The following is a 10,978-nucleotide window of genomic DNA, read 5'->3' as shown; positions in this document are numbered from 1 at the left end:
CCCCTCCCCCCCTCTCTCTAGGAGAATTATAGCATTTATAATTCAGTAAGGACAAAATTCTGCCTTCCCTGAGGCTCAATCAACTTCAGCAGTTAAGAATGACAAGCAGAAGTGAAGCTGAGTTCTCTTTCTCCAAAAGAAAGGATTAAGTTAAACATATAACAACAGATGCAATGCAGAAAATGGCTGCCCCTTTGTGAGAATGTGGCATAAGCAAAAACAACTTGAATGCAGAAACAAAACAGGAAAGAATCGTTAACAGTGAGGAAATTCTTCCATGTAGAATGAAAAAAGCAGGATTAAATCTCTTTAGCAGCAAAGTAAGGATGAATGCTTGAAAACCCTCAACATATAGTGAAGCTGAAATTGGTCTAACCATTCTGAAAAGCAATTTGAAATTGTGAAAATAATGACAAGAACATCCACATTCTTTGACCTACAAATATTCCTGGGGGCGGGGGGGGGGGGGAAGCCCCATGTATCTGTGGCAAAATATCCTTAGCAGCTCATTAGTTGGGGATTGAGTGCCCATCAATAGGGGAATGGCTTAAAAGGTTTTTTCCATAGATATAATTGAATATTACCATACTATAAGAAAGGATGAATTTGAATACATCTGAAATGAGGCAGAGGGATGTAATACAACAATATATACAATGAATATGTTGATGTAAATGGAGGGGAGGGGATGGTAAAAAGCAAACTAAATAATATAATGACCTATCTTGTCCTTTGTAGAAAAGATGAGAAAGTGTACTTCTGTCCTTTCACTGGAAAGTTAAGGGACTATTAGTATGTATGGGGTGTTGCTTATTTTGTCAGTTGGTTTTACTGAACTACCTTTTTTCTTTATATCTTTGTTATGTCTGCTGAGTAGGCAGTGGGTGAGGGACAGAAAGTCATATCTAGAAATGAATGTAAAAACGGGATTTATCAATGAAAATTTAAACAAGAAAACTTTCACTTCTTCACACTTTTGCTGAATAATTCAGTTAAGCATTTATTGAGTGCCCACTAGATGCTTTGGAATAGAAAGACAAAAAAAGACCCTGCTCTCAAAGAGGTTTCAGGTTAATGAAGGAGACAACTTCAAGCAAGGTGTAGAGAAGACTGATAACCTCCAAGATAGGCTCAGAGTGAAGAATCTTTAAGATGCAGAAAGACTAGAAAAGGTTCCTTGCAGAAGATGAGACTGGCTGAAGACCTGAAGGAAGCCATAGAAGCCATGAAATGAGAATTCCAAGCATAGGGGACAAGCAGCCAATGAAAATAATAATAATCATAAATAGACTAATACTTTAAAGTTTGCAAAAGTGCTTAAAATATTATTTCATCATATCCTCATAAAACTTTGGGAGATAAGTGTTGAGGGCGGTAGCCCTTTGGTATTCTTTGTTTGATCTCCAACTGCATTTGGGACTTGGACTTTGATGTGGTCAAACTAGTTTGGGCTATCTGAGCTGGCCAGGGTTTTACAGCCCCCATTCTAATCTGCTCAAACAGACCAAATGTCACTGCAGGGGAAGAGACTTCTGCCTCTACTCAAAAGATAACAAGAGAATCCTTATCTTATTTACATCACTCTCAGGAACCTCCTTACATCACTGCATCTGAATGATTGTGCTCTTGTATAAAAGAGAGAACTCAAAAATCTACTCTTTGCAAATGGCCTTGTACCTTGCAGCCATTTTGCCCACCGGCTTCCATACAGCATTAAGTAGCAAATTCCTTTGCTGCCGAACCCACCCTTGGTTACTTTGAGGAAGGAAGGAGAGAGAGAAAAGGAAATGACCCATCTCGATTTAGACCTCATTTAATCCTCATCAATAAGCGCTATTATTGTTACTCCCATTTTAAAGATAAGGAAACTGAGGCAGACAGTAGTTAGGTGTTTTGCCCAAGGCCACAAAATTAATATCTAAAGCCAGATTTGAGTTCAGTTTTCCTGTTATTTAGCTATCTCTGATTCCACTGATATGTTCAGTAACACAGATTTATTTTGCCCTATCAGATTTAGAAAGGAGATACTGAGTCTCTAGCTAACACAAGTAGAGAAATAGATATTATGAAATTTTACCCAGCAATATAGCATGATCGATTATGACTGAATTAACTATTCTGAACAATACATTGACCTGAAACAATTCCAAAGGACTTAAGATGAAAAACGATATCCACTTCCAAAGAACTGATGGACTCTGAATTCAGATCAAAGCATACTTTTTTGGTCTAATTTTCCTTTTCTTTTTTTAGTCTGTGTTTTCTTTTGCAATATGGCTAATATGGAAATACATTTTGTTGACTTCACATGTATAAACTATATCCAAATGCACACATGGAAGGGGAAAGGAAAGAAGGGAGAAAAAATTGGAATTTTTTCAAATGAGTTTTTAAAACAAATTTTACATATAATTGAGAAGAAAAGAAATAAATGTTATTCCTTAACTATCATAAATTTGCACTCTAAGAACAAAAATTCAAACCCAACTCTACCTCTTACTTCCTGTGTAACATATAGCAACTCATCATCAATCCTAACTTCAGTTTCCTTATCTATAAAATGAAGGGGTAAGGTAAGGATTAATTCTTTGTCCATGAACCCACCTACATTTTATTATAGAATAGAAATGGGAATATCCCTGAGTCACATCAATCTCCAATGTTTCTGGGTTACATTTTGAGGCTTGGTTCTTTCATCCTGGAGCAGGGTATAGCTATTTCGTTGTCTGGTAGCTGAAAACCAGACTGAGATTCTCTTCCTCTACTCAGGCGTTCTCAGGGGCTGGGTTTAGTCTTCTTTTCTCTGGAAGTTATTGCAATCCTGTGTTTTAAAAGAAGTAATCAAAGCCTCAGCTTTCCCTTACCACTGAATGGAGACTGAATACTGAATAGAAACAAAGAATTCTTGCATGACAAATTTAGGGGGCAGGGAGAGAGAAAGTAACACAAGATAGCTTGTTCTAGGTATAGACAATGAGAGTGGGAGTGACTTATACCCCAGAAAGTTTATTCCCTACCTCCACAACATGAGCAACAATCCTTTACTCTCTTACACCTCAGAAGAAGAAGAAGTATGGTAGAGGAAGATAGATCAGGAGAGGAGCACCTCCCTTAACAACTGGACCTAGGAGTTGCAGCCCATAGCTGGTGGGCAAAAGACTGGAGGCAGTCACATCACGCGAGACAGGTCAGTACAGGATTGAAAGGTACAGACATGATAGGTCAGAGGACACATGGAGCTGGAGTGGGGTGGGGAAGAACTGTACCCCTCTGTCAGACCTCTTCCTGTCCCCAAGGATCTGCCCTCCCCCTCATCATCACTAGAGTCAGAAGACTAGTCACCCTCGGGAGTTGAATCTGAAAGCCTCCTTGCTTTTGAGCCAACCCTCGTGTGAAGAGACACTAAGCCCACTTGACTGAATTGCTGCAGGATAAGAACCACCACCTCAGTCTTCTGTAAACATCAAACACCCACATACCAGGCTCCCAGAACCTCTTTAGGGTTCAGGCCTTGGACAACAAGTCTGAGCAGGAGCCAAATTCATAATCTGCAAGCAGAGTATCTTCTAATCTAGACACACATCACCCCCCACCACTTTGGGAAAAGGCAATGGAAATGACCCTGAGTTCATATTCAGTCAGATTCCTGGGAACCAATCAATGAGTATTTATTGATGTAGCTGCTTGGATCTAGTCTATTACCTTTTCTTAACATTTATAGAAAAAAATAGACCGATATCACCTTCCACTGTCACAAGACCCAGGAGGTAGGAGCCCTAATAAAACTGGATCTTCCATCATTATATAACTGGCAAACTTCAAGCTTTCCTCAGCCATTATTCCTACTCTGGTCTCACTCGATTCCTTTCACAGGCCAGCCATAAGATTGCCTAGCTCATCCATACACTTAAATCTCTACCATAAATCTACTGTTTCCTAACAGCATAGCAATCCCTAGAAGGACTTTTCTAGTAGGACTATGGCTTAAAATATTATTGCCATGTAAAATTTAGATCAAATTACTGTCTCTCAGTCTCCTGAAGCAGCTGGATGGTGTAATGAATAGAATATTGGTCTAATCATTCAATCTTTCTGATCCCAGTTTTTTCATCTGCAAAATGGGGATCACAGCAGCCCCCATCCCACCAGCTGGTTGCAGGGATCAAATGAGATAATATTGTGAAGTGTTCTGCAAACCTTAAAGCTATGTAAATGTTAATTATTATTATTCCAGTGCCTAAGGAAGAGGTAGACTTCTTCAAGACAAGAACAACTTCCAGTCAACTTTCACTCTTGACCCCTTCCATTCCAGCCTCCTTCCAGAACTTGTTTCTTCTATTATTCTCTCTCATAGCTTCATACATTTGGAGTGGGAAGAGTGTTTAGAGGTTAATTCAACATCTTAACTTTGCAAATAAAGAAATGGTAGTTCAGAAAAATTAATCGACTTACCTAGTGGCATATATATAAAATGTTTGAGGCAACATCTGAAGTGAAGACATCCTGATTTCAAACACATTACTCTATATGCTTCAATGATACTGCCTCTCTCTCTCTCTCTCTCTCTCTCTCTCTCTCTCTCTCTGTCTCTCTTTCTCTGTCTCTGCCTCTCTCTCTCTCTCTCTCTCTCTCTCTGTTTCTCTCTCTCTCTCTCTGTATATATATAATATATATATACATATATATATGTATGTATATAATATATATTCTTTTTTGCTTTTTTTAAATTTAAATTTCTATCTCTATATCCCATTAGCTTCTTGAACTTAACCTGTGTAAAATGAAATTAAGATTCCCAGGCTAAATCTATTTTTCTTCCAAATTTTCCTATTTCTGCTGAGGGTTCTATTATCTTCCAAAGCACTCACTTTTACAATCTCAAGGTCATTCTTGATTCATATCTCTTCCCCTCCAGTTTTGTTGGATTCTACTTCCATAATATCTGTCATGTCTTGACTGATATGACTGACTACTGCGTTAATTCAGAACTTCTTATCTAAACTATTGAAGCCTTTTGCTTCTGCTTTTTCTCTTTTCCAGTTCATTTTCCACACAGTTTCCAAAAATAATTTCCCAAAAGCACAGGTCTGACAATATTTTCTTTTTTTTATTATTAAAGCTTTTTATTTACAAAATGTATGCATGGGTAATTTTTCATCATTGACCCTTGCAAAGCCTTCTGTTTCAAATTATCCCCTCCTTCCCCCACCCCTCCCTATATTGCAGGTAGTCCAATACATTTAAATATGTTAAAATATATATTAAATTGTATATATATTTATGTATATGTATACATATTTGTATAGTTATCTTGCTGCACAAGAAAAATTGGATCAATAAGAAAAAAAACTGAGAAAGAAAACATAATGCAAGCAATCAACAACAGAAAGTGAGATTGCTATGTTGTGGTCCATAGTCAGCTCCCACAGTCCTCCTTTTGGGTGTAGATGGCTCTCTTCATCACTGAACAATTGGATGTGGTTTGAATCATCTCATTGTTGAAGAGAGCCACCTCCATCAGAATTGATCATTGTATAGTCTTGTTGTTGCCGTGTACAATGATCTCCTGGTTCTGCTCATTTCACTCAGCATCAGTTCATGTAAGTCTCTCCAGGACTTTCTGAAATCTCTGAAAGGATGAAATCATCCTTCTGGTCATTTCTTACAGAACAATAATATCCTATTACATCCATATACCATAATTTATTCAGCCATTCTCCAACTGATGGGCATCCACTCAGTTTCCAGTTTCTGGCCACTACAAAGAGGGCTGCCACAAACATTCTTGCACATGTGGGTCCCTTTCCCTTTTTTAAGATCTCTTTGGGATACAGGCCCAGTAGAAACACTGCTGGGTCAAAGGGTATCCATGGTTTGATAGCTTTTTGAGCATAATTACAGATTGTTCTCCAGAATGGTTGGCTCTGTTCACAGTTCAGTGTCCCAGTTTTCCCACATCTCCTCCAACATTAGTCATTATCTTTTCCTGTCATCTTAGCCAATCTGACAGGTGTGTAGTGATATCTCAGAGTTGTCTTAATTTGCATTTCTCTGGTCAGTAGAGATTTGGAATACCTTTTTGTACGACTACAAATAGTTTCAATTTCTTCATATGAAAATTGTCTGTTCTTATCCTTTGATCATTTATCAGACAACATCATTTTCTTCCTCAAAAAAATCTTCACTGGTTATAAGGAACAGACACAATTACATAAGATCGAGAGTAATTCCCAATAGATTGTCAAAAGATAGACACAGTTTTCTAAATAAAAATAAAAACTATCAACAACCATATGATAACATGTTCCACAATCATAATCATAAGAGAAATGGAAATTTTTTTAAAATTCTGATGGTTTGGCTCACTTCCAGGGAATTGGCAAAGATAACAAAAAAAAAAAAAAAATAGAAAGAGTTGCTGTCAGGGGGACATGGAAAATCATACACTGATGTCCTGCTAATAGACCTATGAATTGGAAACAATTTGGAATTAGGTGATAAGATTAAAGTGTGACTATCTTCTATCTTATGGATTCCACTTCTAGAGATATATTCCAAGGAGGTCAAAGACAGAAAGTTTCAATACCCACATATTAACACATACACACAAACACACACATATCCTTTTGTAATAATAAAGAGAATTTTTTGTATGTGTTCATTGAATAGGGAGGGAATAGTTCAAGCAACTGATATATTAATGCAATGGCAAACTCTTGTACAGTAAGAAATGATGAATTTCTGTGTAATTATGAGAAATGTAGTAAGATTTGTATGAATACAGCCTGAAATGAGCAGGACTGATAAAACAATATGCATGAATTCAATAATGTAAATGGCAAGGACACTTAATGGAAACTGAATTCTGAATTCCCAATGAATGCATTACTAATCATAGGTCACTATTCTTGTCAGAGAAGTAGAGAACCATAGTAGTAAAATATAATATATGCTGCTACATGTGATCACTATTAGGTATCTTTTTTTGGTGAAGGAGGACTTTTTTTTTGGTTTGTTTCTGCCAAATGATTTTTCTTTGTTACACTAGCCGTGTTCATTTCTAAGGGACAGGAAATATCAAGCAATGAGTGTGATATAAGAAATAAAGGCAACAATAAAACATTTTAAGAAATTCAGTGACTTTCTAGTGTCTTTAAAATAAAATGCAAGCTCCTCAGCCTAACACTAAAAGCTGTCCACAATTTGATTCCCACCTTGAATGATCTTTGGACTAGAAAGAACAGATCGAAAAAGGCTTATAGGTAGATGATACCCAAGATAAGTAAGAAGATAGTAAGAGAATACCTATATGCCCTGAATGAGTTCAATTGACCAAGCCCAAATGAACTACACCTTAGGGTACTGGGGGGAAAAATAAGCTAACAACTAACAGATGTGATTGTTGGAGAACTGTCAGTGATCTTTGAAAGATTCTAAAGATTAAAAGGTAATGCAGGACTAGAGAGAAGGCAGATGTCACAGCTTTTAAATAGAGAAAAGAACATAATCTGCAAACTAAACCCCTATGATCTTAACTTTGATTCCTGGCAAAATTCTACAATATATTATTAAAGGGATGGCTAGTCAACAACTAAAAAAAGAAACTATCACAGAGCACCAACATAGCTCCATCAAGAACAGGTCTTGCCAGTCTACCTTCATTTCCTTTTTCAACAAGGCTACTAAACTGGCAGATCAAGGAAGTGCTGCAGGCACAGTTTACTTAAATTTTAGTAAAGTATCAGATAAAATTGCTTATATTCCTCTTGTAGAAGAGGTAGAAAGATGGAGGCTAGGCAATAGAAGAGTTAAATGGCTGCCAGCTTGAAAGTAAGACTTATGTTAGAAATCTTCTGAGATGTGGGTACTGTTTGATATTTCCATTAATGATTTAATAAAGATATAAATGACATACTTGCAAAAATCTGCAGGTGATCCAAGGCAGGGAGAGATGGTGAACAAGATGCATGACAAGTTAGGATTCAAAAAGGTCTAGCGAGGCTAGAACTTTAATGTGTTTTAAAATCAAGTTGTCTAGAATAAGATGGTGGGGTATGATAATAGATCCTCAGGGCTGGGGCAGGGGGGTGGGAGGGACCTGAAAGGGTTTTAGCAGGCTGCAAACTCAATATGAATCAATAGTGTGATGTTGGCCAAGAAGATTGATGCAGTTTTATAATTTCTTTTATGTTAAAGTATACGTTGAATACAGTATATGTACATATCCATAGTTATTTTGCTGCACAAGAAAAATCGGACTTAGAAATAAGATAAAAATAACCTGAGAAGGAAATAAAAAATGCAAGCTGACAAAAACAGAGGGAGTAGAAATGCTATGTTGGGGTCCAAACTCATTTCCCGTAGTTCTTTCAGTGGGTATAGCTGGCTCTCTTCATTATTGAACAAATATAACTGATTTGGTTCATCTCATTGTTGAAGATGGCCATGTCCATCAGAATTGATCATCATATAGTATTATTGTTGAAGTATATAATGATCTCCTGGTCCTGCTCATTTCATGTAGGTCTCTCCAAGCCTCTTTGTATTCCTCCTGCTGGTCATTTCTTACACAGCAATAATATTCCATAACATTCATATACCATAATTTATTCAGCCATTCTCTAATTGATGGGTATCGATTCAATTTCCAGTTTCTGGCCACTACAGAGGGCTGCCACAAACATTTTGACACATACATGTTCCTTTCTCTTCTTTAAGATCTCTTTGGGATATAAACCCATATATAAACCCAGATATAGTAACACTGCTGGATCAAAGGGTATGTACATTTGATAACTTTTTGAGCATAACAGTTTTAGGATTTCTTGAGACATGATGTCCATGACTTTGGAAGTGATAAATATCCTATATCCTGCCCCAGTCATACCACATCTGAAGTACTGCATCTACTTCTAAGCACCATATTTTAAGAGGGACATTAATAAAGTAAAAATTATAGAGAATAATTAAACCAGAATTGTAGTGTTTAAAGATCAGACAAATGATTATTGGCTGGAAAAATTGGGGATATTTAGTCCAGAGAAAAGAAAATTTATAAGGACTTCATAGATTCCTTCAAATATAAGGACTGTTCTGTAAACTTGTTTGGGGACAACCCAAAGGTCAGAACTATGAGTAACAGATGTAAATCATAGAGAAGCAGATGTAGGAATCTAGGAAAAACACTTAGAATTTTCCCTAAATGAAATTTATCAGGAACTATTGGTTTTTCCCACAGTGAAGGTCTTCAATCAAAGGCTTTAAGAAAAAGACCATTTCTTAAGTAGAACCAAGAGAACATTTTACATAGTAGTAACAAGGTTATGTGATGGACATCCCTCTTTGATTGATTAAGATCAATTTCCAAAAAACTTGAGATGGAAAGAGCCATCAGCATCTGGAAAGAGGTCTGGAGGACTGAATGTAGATCACAACATAGTATTTTCAACTCTTTTGTTGTTGTTTGCTTGCTTTTTTTCTCTTTTTTTTAGATCTGATTTTTCTGGTATAGCATGATAAATGTGGAAATATGCATATGTTTAGAAGAATTGCATATTTTTAATATGTCTAGAGGAGGGGGAAGGGGGAAAGGAGGGAGAAAAATTTGGAATATAAGGTTTTTTAAGGGTGAATATTGAAAGCTATCTGCATATATTTTGAAAATAAAAAAGCTGTTATTTTAAAAAGAAAAGAAAATCACCACTTTTTGAATATGTTGTACAGATAATTCTTGTCCAAATATTTAGACTAAATAACCTTACAGAGTCCTTTTAACTAAAATTCTCTGATTCTGCTACCTTTTCAGACTGATTTCACATTAGTCATATTCATAAACTCTAAACTGCAGTTAAATTGCTCTACTAGCTATTCACCAAATGTATTAGATCTCCCATCATCATGCATTCCCCATCAGTTATCTGGAACAAAATATGATCCTGGGTAAGTCACTTAAATCTCTCTCTGCCTCAGTTTATTCAACTGTAAAATGTGGAACATTATGACATTTACCCCACAAGATAGTTTTGAGGATTAAATGAGATTTTTTTAAGCATTTAGCATTGTACCTGGTACATATGAATTGCTTAATAAAAGCTTATTCCCTTTCTTTCCCTCATCTTCACCTGACTCTTAGAATCTTTAGTTTCATTCAAGAATGACTCAGATGTTACTCTGCTATACAAGGCATTTCCTGATCTACATGATTATTAATACTCCTGTATTTCCTCAAATTAACTTGTAATTGCTATCTGTGTGCATGTTATATATCTCTGGTAAAATGCAAGCTTCCTGAGGGCAAGCATGGACTGTTTTGCTTTTGTCTTTGCATTCTCAGTGTCTAGAAGAGTATTTTGCACATATTTTAAACACTTGGTTGTAATAAGGCATTTCCCTCCCCCTTCATTTTACTTTGGCACCAAAGGAAGAAAAGTGGGATAAGGAAGAAGAATCAATTGTTGTAAAAGACAACCTTTTTTTATTAAATCTTTTTTATTTTCAAAACATATACATAGAAAATTTTCAACATTCACCCTTGTAAAATCTTGTATTCCAAATTTTTTCCCTTCCTTCCCCTTACCCCCTCCCTCTAGACGGCAAATAATCTATGTTAAAACATGTGTAATTCTTCTATACACATTTCCACAATTATCATGCTGCACAAGAAAAATCAGATCAAAAAGGGAAAAAAATGGAAAGAAAATAAAATGCAATCAAATAACAAAAAAGTGAAAATACTATGTTGTGATGCACACAGTCCCCACAATCCTCTCTCTGGCTACACATGGACTCTCTTCATCACAAGATCATTGGAATTGGCCTGAATCACATAATTGTTGAAAAAAGTCGCATCCATCAGAATTAATCATTGTATAATCTTACTGTTGCTGTATACAATGTTCTCCTGGTTCTATTCACTTCACTTAGTTCATGTAAGTCTCTCCAGGCCTCTCCTGAAATAATCCTGCTGGTGGTTTCTTAT

This window comes from Sminthopsis crassicaudata, chromosome 2, assembly GCF_048593235.1.
Source record: "Sminthopsis crassicaudata isolate SCR6 chromosome 2, ASM4859323v1, whole genome shotgun sequence".
NCBI classification, from domain to species: domain Eukaryota; kingdom Metazoa; phylum Chordata; class Mammalia; order Dasyuromorphia; family Dasyuridae; genus Sminthopsis; species Sminthopsis crassicaudata.
This window is presented reverse-complemented; position numbering follows the sequence as displayed.